Source organism: Struthio camelus, chromosome 2 (assembly GCF_040807025.1).
Source record: "Struthio camelus isolate bStrCam1 chromosome 2, bStrCam1.hap1, whole genome shotgun sequence".
In the NCBI taxonomy this organism is placed as follows: domain Eukaryota; kingdom Metazoa; phylum Chordata; class Aves; order Struthioniformes; family Struthionidae; genus Struthio; species Struthio camelus.
Window position 1 is genome coordinate 131,269,454 of NC_090943.1, and position 13,381 is coordinate 131,282,834.

Here is a 13,381-nt window from a genome sequence, read left to right on the forward strand (position 1 = left end):
TGCTTTCATATATTGTTTTTTATAAATGTCTAGGCCACTCAGAGCCACTAAGAACTCAAACTTATGACAAAAATAATCGAGAGTAAAATTTCATTCAAAGCAAAATAATTTAAACTTCAGTTTGAGATCACCAACTCTTTTAAGCATAAAAGCAACTCTCTTTAAACAAGGAAGACATAAAAGACTATAATCAAGTTGGAAGATGACACCAAATCAGCAGGAGCATCAAGGGAGGGCTGCTAGTTAGAAGGACCTAGACAAGCTGGAGGAATGGGCCAGCAGGAACCTTATGAAATCCAACAAGGACAAATGCCAAGTCCTGCACGTGGGAAGGGAGAACCTTTTAAATGATAAAGGCTGCGTTGAACTGACTAGGAAGCAGCTCTGCTGAGAATGACTTGGGTATCATGTTATACAGCAAGCTGAACCGGAGACTGCAGTGTGTTCTGGCAGCCAAGAAGGCCAATGGCATCCTGGCTGTACAAACAGCAGCATAGCCAGTATACTGAGGGAAGTGATTATCCCCGTTTGCTCAGCACTTGTTAGGTGGCATCCAGAGTACTGCATTCAGTTTTGGGTCCCACAGAAGAAGAAAGACAATGACAAACTGGAACAAGTTCAATGGAGAGCCACCAAGATGGTCAGGGGTTGACTGGAGCACACGTCCTGTGAGGAGAAGCTGAGGGATTTGGGCTTGTTCGCCCTGGAGGACAGATGGTTTCAGAAGGGACCTAGCAGCAGCCTGCCAGGACCTACAAAGAGGTCCTCAAGGAGACAGAGCCAGGCTCTTTGCAGTGGTGTATGGCAGGAGGGCAAGAGATAATGGACATAACTTGAAACAAGAAAGAGTCACAATGGCTATAAGGAAAAAATTCTTCCCTGTGAAAACAGTTAAGTACTGGAAGAGGTTGCCCCAAATCTTGTGCAGTCTATGTCCTTGGGGGTCTTTAAGATCAGACTGGATAAAGTCCTGGTAACCTGGTCAGATCTCACAGCTAAGCCTGCTTTGAGCAGGAGGTTGGATGAGAGACCTTCTGAAGTCCCTTCCAACCTGTATTTTCTTGTGATCATTCTGTGAGCATATTAAATAAATTTAATACATTTGTGAGAAGCCTGGCTCAGAGCATGCAAAACTAAAGTCTCCTCTCCACATAAACTCTGTGACAAAGGCAGTAGATGGGCAAATTTCTTTATTCTTGGCTGAGGGATAAAGTGACTTGAACATCCTTATTGAGATTATTTATGAGAGAGCATAGTGTTAATCATACGATTGCGCATTGTAGGGGGAAGAAGTGGCTTGATTAAAATGAGAACTAAACTAAAATGAAACTTGAGGCTAAAGAATGGCTGGTTCTTTCCCTGTACTCCACAATCAGCTCTTTCCACTGTCTCTGCATGTTGTGGTGTCTCCCATAATAAAGCTCCATCAAGTACAATTTGCTGAATAACAAATGGAGAAATCCCAGAGTAAAATGGGTACTTCTGTAATGGATACTTCTGGCACAGAGGGCAAGAGAAAGGTTCATACCTAGGTCTTCTCCTCTCAAGAGTGTGACAATCGAAGAATAGGATAGCCTTTCCTTTAAAGGCAGCAGTGTTTTGCTGCCATAGTTCCTTCCTTCTCTGAAACTTTCACAGGGAGACTGTCCAACTGTTTTGAAGAGCACACTCCGAGGACGGGGTATAGCACCTTCACTAGTAGCAAAATAGACCTGAAGACAAGAGAAGGCAAGACTTCATACTTCATAGCCCCTGGCTATCCATTTCTCTCTAAAAATCCAGTTTAATAATTCTGATTTAGGAAAGATGAATGTCCATAGCAGGGAAAGTAAACATGAACTACGGAAAATATTTTTGGTTAAACTGGAAAGGCTGCAGCTAAGATATTTCCCACTTAACCTTCATCAAGGAAAAGGTCAAAAAAGGCCAATGTGCTTAAGCAGGGCACAGAGCAGAACACAACAAAACCTCCCATGAGAAAGATTAAGCTCATATTTTTTCAGCTTTCATTAGAACTTTAGAACATAACTTTACACTTGCACTTAAAATGGTTTCCTGAGAGCACTGAACACAAGGTCTTAAAGTAGGAAGACTAAAAGGTAAAAGCATAAATGTAAAACAGTTCATGCACTGCATACAAAATAGGGAAGAATAGGAGGGACATATGAGAGACAGAAGAGGAGAAATAATACCTTTAGACTTAGCAAATTATACAATACGTGGTACCTGAGAGAATCTTCTATCCCATGTACTTACACCCTATATACTTCCATGTACATGGACTTTAAGCTGAACCATTCCCAGGGAATATGTGGCTTTAACCACAGTAAAAGATTTTTGTTTTACATGAGGTTTCTAAGGAAGTGAGAATTTTCTTCCAGCTCTACAAAAAAAGTAAGTCAGAAATGAAGCTCTCCATCTATGTCACACAGATCAGCCACCTCTTTTACATTACTCCCTTTCTATGTCCATTACAGCAACTATAGGTAGATATTGGCCAGTAAAATATGATATGTGGCCATACTGTGCTCAGGATTTCTCCTGGAAGAAGGGAGAAGTACACGTCTGAGCAGACTGGCATGTGGATGGATCAATAGATATGTTCAAGAAGCACATCGACATGCCAGTTAGGGGGAGAACGTGTTTTCTTTCTATCTTCCACTTGCCAAATCTGGTCTACATTCCTTAGGTAGATCTTCAGCCATGATTAAGACTTCTACTTCATTTATTTTAGAAGATCCTTATCCACCCAGACTCATTTGTGATGTCTGTATCTATGGTGTCAGAATAGCAGTTTACTGCCCATCTGAATTTTCATCCTCAGCTGTACAGTAACGTTGTTCTTATTGAGGGTTGTGTCGATGATTCATGATGAAGCAGGGCAAAGAACTTCTTCAAAAAATAAGCATGGCCCACGCAGACCTTTGAAGATAAGGGCAGAGACCTGGGCTCCTCGTTTTGCATCAGCTATGACTCAGCAAGTGACTCCGCTGGATCAGCGGAGCAAGGCATTCCTGGAGATCTGCGCTGCCCTGTGCTAGGCTCATATCCAAACTCACTGCAATACTTTTTAAAGATGAGTTGTTTCACAGTAAGGTATGACTTGAAAAAAAAAAAAAGTAGACCCATAAATGTATGAGTTACTGAATTAATTCCAAACTGAAAAGCCCAGCACATTCTTTTATTGCAGGAAGGGAAAAAGTGGCAGTTTTGGCCAGCTGTATTTAGCTGGGTACTGAAAAAACAGTGAACAGTTCAAACAGCTACCAGATTCAACACACTGGTGCTACCTGTGTCTGTGTCTGTTTTCCACTATCATGGCAGCGCTGGTGTCACAGTTAAGGCTTTGGTATAGAGCTTTGGTAATAGTACAGTAACGTAGAAGTGCTGAATCACCATTGCTCATTACCTGAACTGTCTCTGACTGATGGGCAAATATTCCTGTGGCAAAATAAAAAGTTACTCTAGTGTGTCAGACTTTGAACTGGAGCTCCTGAGGTGTGTGCATGCATTTCCATTAGTAATCTCCAGCAGAGGAGTGAATTGGACAGGTCCAAGCAGCACCTTAACCCATTCCAACTGGAGCTGCTGATGCTCTTGTGTCAATGACATCCGTTAAAAAGCACAGAGTATGTAATAACTAGCTTTATTCAAATTAAGCTTGAATCAGTGCCCAAAGGGAGAACAAGCAGAACGTCAGCAGTGTGCTAGATTTACTTCTGAATACAGTTGCAGAGTTCACTCACCACAGAGGGATGCATTCAAGCTCCTGGGCATATGCTCCTCTCGAATAACCCTGTAGGTTTCTGACAACAGTCAAGAGATTCTTACACTGCGCACAAAAGGAGAGACATCCAAAACATACATGGTCTTCTCACACTGCTCATGTCACACAACTGCCAGGAAAAGCAGTGAATTCTCCAGGCTTAGACACAGGGAAGACAGGGGTCCTAAAAATATACAGTGTCAGGATACGGCCACACAACATCCCTTGCCCAAGACAACGGGGAGATCAGCGCTAGATACCCATGCCCTCCTTTTATGTGCGTTTTCCAGCCCATGCTGGTGTGTTCTCCGTTTCAAAGGATTCACAGGATTTGATAGACAATTTTTTTACCTTTCTTCCAAGTGGAAAGCAGACTGAAAGCTACCCAAGACCAAAAATGCCTGTTTGTAACACAGACTTATCTCTTAAGATACAGTTATACTGCATCTCAGACCCCCCACAAGTTGCTGAGGTTCAAGGCAAAAAGCCTTGCATTCGTAGAGAAGAAAAGCTTTTAAACAAAGTTTGGTAAGGAAAAATAGGATGTGAACTGGAAGGAATGGAGAAGAGCTTAAAAAGGGACATGCATGTTTCAACACTTCTTTGTGGTTCCTCATCTTCGTATTTTGAATTAATTTGTTATTTTTTAGAGGAGTATAGTGATCCCTGACTACACATCTCCCAGCTAGTCTTCATTTTATCCTTCTTCACTTCAGAAGATCCGTGCTTTAGAGAAATACTCCATATGCTGGAGAAAAAGATCATATAACTAACTCAGCAGCCGTTTGAGCTGAGTTTGCAGAGCAGTAGACCGCAGGAAGCCTTCCTCTATAAGCCGATGTGCCAGCAACGGACTCAAGCTCACAATGAGATAAGAAATGCCGCCCCTCTACTCATATTGAGATAAAAGAAACTACTGGAATCCCTGGCAGGTAAACTTGGGTTAACTTCAGGGCATTTTTATTGCTCTAACTATGGTAATGGTCTCCCTAAATCCTACAAAATAGCAACCAGATAGTGATACAATCTCAGTTCATAAATTGGCTCTAGATGTTAAACAGATCATAACAGGGTAAATTCGCATGTGTCATATTAGGGACACATTCAGGAATTCAGGTATTAGAGCTATTCTTTTCAATAAAATAGGAACAGCACCAAGGGAATCTCTGCTAAAATGAGTGCAAAGTTTGACTTAATGCGCATTTCTTTATTGCTAATAAGTTACCAAAACCAAAGTATTATTCTAAAATCTACTATTGTTGGGGTTTTTTCAGTCCTTGGAAAAAGTGATAGGTAAAAAGCGTCCTGAGCTGATTATTTATGGCATGTTCAGTTTATTATTGCACTACTGTTCTCTAATTTGTGACTGGCATGCCTTGAGGCAGTCAAGTCGGTGGGAGGTAATCCTCAAAAGATTTAGCATAGCTAAATCCAGAAACGTATCGGTATTGAACCTTTTAAAATTTTCTTTCTCTTTCTTCCATTCGTAGTCCAGCTTCTCACCCCATACGATCTTCCCTTACTTCTCGTTACTCCTTCCTGCTTGTAAGCCCCAACAGCACCTCTGTCCCTCTCAATTTCATCCACCCCTCATCCTTTGGAGATACTTGTTCAAGTAGCAACAGCAAGCATTTTTGAAACATCTTGCCATAACTCAAATGATGTTGAATTAATGGGCTAGACATTTCTCTTGTCACTGTAAACCAGTACTGAAGCTTGATGACACTTTAAATGGTACTATGTTCCATTTGCACAGTCAGCACTTCAATTACATTTAATCTAAAATGAACACACTAGCCTCCTCAAGTGAATCACAGCACCTGCTGTTCGAATGGAAGACTTGTCTCGTGCTTTCTTCTGTGGAAAGTGTAGGAGATACCTTAAAGTGATGTGTAAGAAAACATCAAAGCTGTTCAGATAAAGGCACTGTTTATCCATGGCATTGCTCATCTGTAGGCGAACCAAGAAACTCAAGTCCCTCCAGCATAATTACCTTAGCAATCCTTAAAAAGTAAGTGGGTAAGCCCCATCCCCTATGCATTCAACTAAAAGAGGCAAGTACCTCTGAAAGTTTCTAAAAGGAAATCCTGACTGCATAACTGAAACGCCTGGAGGCTTTCAGATGGACACCCTTCACTGATTAGTTAGAGAACATGGGTGCTACCTTTAGGTAGCTGTCTCATAAGCATTATTTGGGGTAGCTTAAGTGCTTTGGCTATGCAGACTGGATGCCACCCTCAGAATCTCTTTCATCTTTTTATAGCAGCAGCTAGGCATGCACTTGTGCTTCTTTCCTCTTTTCTCCCCCACACATCTTCTCTCCAAAGCTTTTCTGTTTATTTAAAATGTCAGAAACAGTAAGCAGGCTCTTTCCATACTCTGAGTCACACTGCAGCAATTCTCTGCATAAAAATGGATATGCTTTTGTTACAACCACACACATTTAGCCTTTTGCTCATCATGACACTGGCCCAGTCACATGTGTCTGTTATCACACGTCCCCGCATCAACACGTGCACCATGCCCTGGTTCTTGGGGAGAATCAGGCAATTGAGTGACATTTCCACGTCCACCCCCCAACAGGGTGGTCACGTTTCTCCCCCTCCCACCAGGCCACAAGCTCCCACCACTTCCCTTGCGCCAGCTCTGCGCCGAGCTGGCTGCCCATTTGGTGAGCTGAATCAGCTCACTAAACTGGCAACAAAATCAGCTTCTCGCTATGTTGGCGATCTCATCCAGCACATCAGGAGGTCTGTCAGGAGTCAGATCAGGCGCAAGGGAGGAGACGGGAACACACAGCAGGAGGCAGAGGATGGGAGGTTTGAGAACCTCTCTCTCCAGGGCAGGGAGTTATTCCACCAGCTTAGTTGTGTCAAGCATCCACACCCGCCATTTTAACAACATGGAAGACATCAGACAAATGAGTAGAAATTCCGGGGGCGGGGGGTATGTTTACAGTAAACCTCAGGAAAAATTATTTATTTATTTTTTTTAGTTTCCACGCATAACCTACGCAAACCTACCATACCACAGAGCATGCATGCATTGACATACAGCGAGATTTGGGATTTCTGTTAGTTTCTGTCATGTTTCTGGAGCTACAGGCATCTCGGCTTTCTCAGCCACCATGAGGATTAGGTTTAAAAAAACAGAAAGGAGAGATCTAAGCTTCCCACGTAATATCTTGACTCGAACATTTGAAGCTTCAAAAAAGGAGGCTAAATATCACGAGACTACTGATATAAGTCAGGAGAGTTGGCAGTTCTGCAGACATTTATGGGCTTAGTAACACACTTTTCTCTTTTTAAGTAAAAACAGACAAAACTGTGCACATGGTATAATAATGAATATCTTGGCACATTGCAATTACAATACTGGAACAGAGGACTATTCCGTTTTTATGGATGCTTTTGAGAAAAACAATCCCTATTTTCAGCTCCCTGCTACATTTATTCTCCAGAACTCATGTGCCAAAGGTTTCCCCATTTTCTCTGTGTGCTTTCCAAAAGGACTCCACCTCCTGGGAAGCATCACAAAAATACAGCTGCTGTGGAGCAGCTCTTCTCCTTGCTAAGATGGATTAGAGTCACATCACAGAGAGAAATGGCAGCATGAAGTGCCGTAATTACACCCAGACAGCATCAGGAGAGGTTCTTTTTTTTTTTTTTTTAAGAATAGAAAACTGTTGACTTTCAGTGTGTAGCTTTCATTTAGAAACTCTCTGAAATATTCTGTGGAATATTCTGGCCCAATCTATGAAAGAGTCCCAATTTCCATAGCACAGTACCACATCTAGCAGATTTCCAGAATGTGACTGTGGTAGTGTCATACTAGCCTGTAATAAAATTGGTAATAAAAATGACTTTCATTTGGCATTCCACCAATATTACCAACTTTGCAGGGAGCTCTAAAAATTACAAGGTAGTATTAGAGTCAATAGTAGTTATGATTTGTGCTATGAAATAACTTAAAGCAAAATGTTAAGAAAATCATGAAGAACTCTTGGGTGAAAAGGTCAACTATTACAAAAATATTTCTCTGTAACTGAATCACTAGTGATGGTTAAGGCGAGGAAAGCTCAGAGCTCCAGCATTAATAAAGCACACACAGTAACAAAGGCTTACCAAACTCTTTAAGCAGATTCTGAGTGGAAATGTAAGTTCTGGGAAATAACTGATACCAAAACTGTGGTCTGCAGTGCATAAAATGGGAGATAAATCAAGTACTGCTTTTCTCAGAAAAAAACCTGACGACACTAAAAAAAAAAGGAGTTACATTCACTACTGAAAAATATTTTTTGAGCAGCAATAGGAGATACTAAGGCAAAAATCTTATAGGGGTTTAGAAAAGAGTTACACTGGCATAGCTAAAATACGCCAAAATAGTTCAGCTAGGATAAAAAGTGTCTAGTTTGGCAATTCATACACTACTATCTTGCATTCTGAGGCAGGACTGGTAAAGGCCATAAGAACTTTTCCATTTTAGTGTCCTCTGAATGTGCATGACACTGTCTAATGCGCGCTAATTGACAACAACAATAGGAGAGTTACTACCCTCTGATCACACTGAAATGGTGAAGGTAGTGAAATCTGGATGAAAGGTAGTGAAATCTGGATGAGAATTAGTCATGGAACAGGAGAAGTGAAAGATGAGAAAAAAGGAAGGGCAGAGGGAATATTAGGAGGCTGACACAGCCAGGAAGGCAGAACAACGATTTAGGTTTTGTTGATAAAGGGAGAAGCAGGCTGCCTTGCTGCTACTACCAGGGCACAGCAAAAGGGAATTGCCCCATTTCATTCCCCTCCTGCAGTCCATATATGTAACGGACATGTATGCACGGACAAAGTCTACAGGTAACTGTGTTACAGGGAAAACTATGTGACTCAGTGGAATATTTCCTATATGAATGGCATATTCACTATGTACACACACCCCACCCCCTGTACCATTAGTGCCTGTGATGTTAAGAAAATGTATGAAAAAGACAACCGCTGGGTGATGTGTATCATGGAGCTCTCTTGTGAGCAGTGCTATTCAATATCTTCTAGCCTGATATCCTCAAATTTCCTAACACAGCAGTTAAAATTTGAACAAGCATTCAGAAAACACACTTTTGATCCCATTATCGGTATGGGTGGGATTACAATGAGAGTGGTAAAGGTGGAAAAATTTGGGGAGAAATCTGGTATCAACAGCAGGAGTGGCCACTAATTGGATTCTTTCTGTGTCACTACAGAGTTGTCACGGGACTCTCGTTCTCTGTTGAACTCTGCCGCTCTCGAGGCACTCAGAGGCTTTCTCAATTGTTATCACATCAGTCTGCCTTCCCACTCAAACACAAATCCCCCAAAGCCCTTTTTAAAGCTAGGAAAATCATGAAACCCATGACTCTCAGGACATCTGTGACAAGTGTCCAGCCTTGCTGGGATAAGAATAAGTCCTGCCACTACACAACACTCAAACTCCTGATACTGCATGAACAAACATGTAACACTGAGAGCAGTGTGTAAGTTAAACACAACTAGATAATAAACTGCAAATAGTCAAAATAATATGCAATAAAATGATCTGGTTAGAATAGGTTTGCAAATCTTTCAAATAATTTTTTTCCATAGCTGTCTAACTTCCACTGAGCGTGGATTTTATAAATTCTTCCACATTTGGAAGCACTGTCCCCAGTACCACAACACTTTTAATAGTCTGCTTTTATCAGTTCTTGATTGGAATGAGAGCTGTTATAATAATTTTCACACTGATACTTGCCATCTCTAGGTCAACTCAGGCTTCTTTCCTGAAGAAAGTCCTAGGGAAAATCCTATGGATTCTTTCCCTAATGACCTTTTGATTTAGCCTACTTTTTGAAAGTGTATTTACATGACATTTAGAAATTTATCAATTTTTTAAAATGTGAAATTACGCCAATCATAATTAATTCTTTTTCCTCTGAAACTAACTCAAAATTTAATGAAGGGCCAAGGAGGCCTGCCAAGCAGCAGGAACTGAAGTTGCATGTTATGATGGAACAAGCTCACCCACCTCGATTATAAAGTGCTAAGAAGAGGAAGCCCCTGACAAGCAATAAACTGTCACATAATTAAGACAATTCAGGGCAGAACACATTCTAGCTGGAAAACAATTTCTTGGGCTCCTTCTCAGTGCTCGGAGCAGTGAGGAAAAAAAAAAAGTGAGACTTTTTGAAAACAACTCTATGAAGGCAATCAGTACCTGACCCAGTCTTCTCTAGCTGAGGGATGGGGGAAAGTATGAGAGAAGAAGAAACCCATCAGATTTCACGCAGTGCAGATTCCCTCACATCACAAGCACAGTAGATAGTACAGACACGCCTGGTATGTTTAGCATTCCATATCAAGCAAAGATGAATTAGCAGCAACAAAAATGCACTACAGCTTTCATGCAGCAGTTTATGGATCTTCTTATACCTCTGGAGTTTTTTTACCTTGAGCATATCATGGATCTACTGAGGTTGTGCTGGTCTCAGATCTTTTTCTCAGATTATTTTTATCTCAGTGTAAGGAACATCTTTGTGAGCTCTGAACTTTTACAGCTGCTAGGATGCTAATGGGAACTTCATGTGTGTACCCAGTACAAGTGCTCTCAGGAAAAAAAAAAAACAATGTCAAAGGAAGGTATGTAGAAGTCACCATAAATATGTCTTTGAATGTTTACCATCTGGAACAGTAGATTACATTTTGACAAGAAGCTGGACTGCCCTGTGGGCATTGTCTTTTAAACAGCCCCATCATTATAAAGGAAGGGAAAACATGATTTTCTGTTCCTGGGTTCTCAGTAAGATTTTCTGGCAGTGCTAGACAAACTCGTTTTTATCTAGTAAACTAATAACAAGATGGGCATGTGTATTTAGCTACGCAATTCTTTACAAATCTGTTTTCTTGAAGAATCTGTTTTCTTTCTGTTACAGATTACAAATCTGTATTCTTTCTTCAAGATTAGTGATTAGTGATCTGACAATACCCATGGAGAGGGCCACGTTTCAGTTAGGCTGTGACAGCAACAGACTGTACATCTTACAATGTTACATATTGCTGCACCTTATCTTTGTTAGAGGACTAATCCTTTGTGTGTTGAAGCTGGTTCATTGGGCTTCTCACAGGACACAGTGGTTAGAGTGAAGAGGAGAAGTCCAATATATAAGGCATATAACACTTTAACATCGGGTCAGAGTGGGGGTTTTTTTGGTTTTGTTTTTCATTGTTTAAGCTTGTAAAAGTTTCCATCGCATTTTACAGCGAGAGAGAATAGACTGAGAGAAAAATCAAAATAGTCCAATTTATTCACATAAGTCTTGGTCTGGTCATGCAGTCTTATTAGGGATTTAGCTAATTCTCTATTTGAAATTACAGTGTGGGTCAGTTATGAGGACACATTCTTACTGAAGAGTGTGTTTGAAAATACAAGCTGAGAGCAACCTGTAAAGGGCCAAACAGCCTGCTCAAAAAAAAAAAAAAAAGGTTAACAAAAAAGTTGCTTTGAGGCAAACATGTATGTGCAACTTGAAACATGGTTTTATGGGCATTGTTACATAGCTGAATGCCAAAATCACAAAGCGTCAGCCATAAATCCCCTTGCTCAGCCTACTAAACAGATCTTATTTCCAAACAGATAATATACAGTATTATTTATGGCATATCTCACCTGTAAACGGTGAGGGCAGTGTTAGATTTCTTTCACAAGTAGGAGACCAATAATTCATAAGCCCAACAGGTATGTGAGAGTTAGTGTGAAGATCTGGTATAGTGTGAAAGAAACAAATGATGTTGTTACTCTGCACAAGAAGAAATAGATCCAGTAAAATGATTTGTTAAAAAAGGAACATATATCCTGCCCTCTAGTTTCCCCATGTAGATAATTTAAAACAATGAGAACATCTTAATTTTCTGATATGCTAACATACTCTAAATAATGATAACATTTCTGACATTCTAGTTAATTTGCTGGGCTCCCCTGCTCCAGATATCAATGAACTTAATAGTCAAATGAAATGAAAATGATAACAGAGAGCCTGCCATAACTAATTTCTAATTACATTTCTGCCCCTCTTCCCTCTTAGACATAAAATTTCCCTCACATTTAATTAACACTTCAAATCGCTTGTTTAGAATCTATAAATATAGGGAGACTTTAATGATCCATTATAGTGATGCTACTTAGTTTTCAATGACTTGTAAAACTTTCGCAAACAGATCTGCAAATGAATTACATCCATCTGCTCCGCTGCAGCTGCAGCAGCAGCATTACATTGCATGCTGCCTTTTCCTACATTTCGGATTTTCTCTTAACTTTAAGCCCATGTGTAAGCCAAACTGTCTCTATGACGATCATCAGAAGCCCAGCGAGGTTTCTATAAAGGAGTCTTCAAACTTTACAGACATCCCAAACGTACTTTCAAAACCTTCGGGTTTGCTGCACAGCTGAGCCACAGACCGGCTGCACTCTGCCCGAGCATCTCCGGCAAAACCGAAGAAATACTCTGCTGCGATTTCTCCCCCCGCCCGACCACGCAGTTTGCAAAAACCTATTTAAATACGGAAGCATTTACAGCCGCAGAAGCAGCAGCAAACACTGCAGCACTGCCACTTCTCCCTTCCCGGGGCTTTCAGCACGTGTGTGCGAGCGAGGCGGGCGAGCGAGAGCGGGAGAGCAGGCACATCAAGTGGGAAGATACGCTGCTCCACAAGAGATTTTCTAATCTGCACCTTCAAAAGCGTGACCTTAACTGCATTAAGAGTGTTAGCTCAATGAAGACAGGCAAGCATCAGGCTATGGTCGCTGTTATCTGTCAGCCATACAATAGCAGCATTGATAAGGCAGCAGCAACTGGCTTTGACAAGTGTGCTGTGCTAGCATTCCTCTGAAAACCGTGAAGGAAAAAGAAAGAGAGAGAGAGAAGCATGAGGTGCCTTTTACTTTACCTGAACAAACTGTGGGGGTTTGTTTTTCCCTCTGAGCCGCTGGGAAGGATTCCGCCCTCTTCTGCCCCAAAGCTAGGTAGTTCTTCTTTCGCTTGCGGCTCGCACTTGGGGAAGACCACACAGCTCCAGCGAGGCTGCCTCTCTCCCCTAATCCCCACTCGAGTGTGATGACACACACTAACCCCAACCATCTGTTGAAACACGTCCTCAAGCACTCAGCACAGTGGTGTGTCAAGACGGGCTGCCCAATCCAATCGCTGGGGCTGGGTGGCTCTTAAGGAGCTGGAGGCAGAGACAAGGGCAGAAACTATAGGGCTGAGAACTCTTTAGCAAAGTAACCTGAGATTTTGAGAAAGGGCTGCTATTGAAAAAAGAGCAGAAGGGGGAGGTACTAGCGGGAAGGTAGAGGGAGTGGATTAGTCTGGTGGCCAGTTGTGTTACTTCTCACAACTCCTAGTATTCCCAGGGGACCACTGGGACACCCTCACAGCGGGATGCACAGAAGCACAAGAGCAACACTAAAATCTTTTTTATGGCAGGTCTATTGAGGGCAATCTCCTCTGAGAGAAGCTTTTCTAAAAGAGATAAAAGATGCAGCTTGAGATCCTGATAAAGTGCTAATGTGGGAGTCGTTTGCACTGCAATGTGACATCTGCATCTCGAA

At 41.5% G+C, this 13,381-nt stretch overlaps 1 protein-coding gene across 20 annotated transcripts in view; it reads right to left on the reverse strand.

Moving 5' to 3' along the window:
• Positions 1-13,092, reverse strand: part of SULF1 (sulfatase 1) — a 124,185-nt gene extending 111,093 nt beyond the window's left edge. For 5 of the 20 annotated variants that reach the window (XM_068932552.1, XM_068932550.1, XM_009668376.2 and 2 more), the window contains exon 1: positions 12,718-12,883. The gene's annotated coding sequence lies outside the window, so the exon portion shown is untranslated. Of the gene's footprint in view, positions 1-11,440; positions 11,571-12,717 lie in introns of all 20 variants that reach the window. The other 15 variants (XM_068932551.1, XM_068932544.1, XM_068932549.1 and 12 more) reach the window with 11 other exon arrangements.
• Positions 13,093-13,381: the final 289 nt, after the last annotated feature.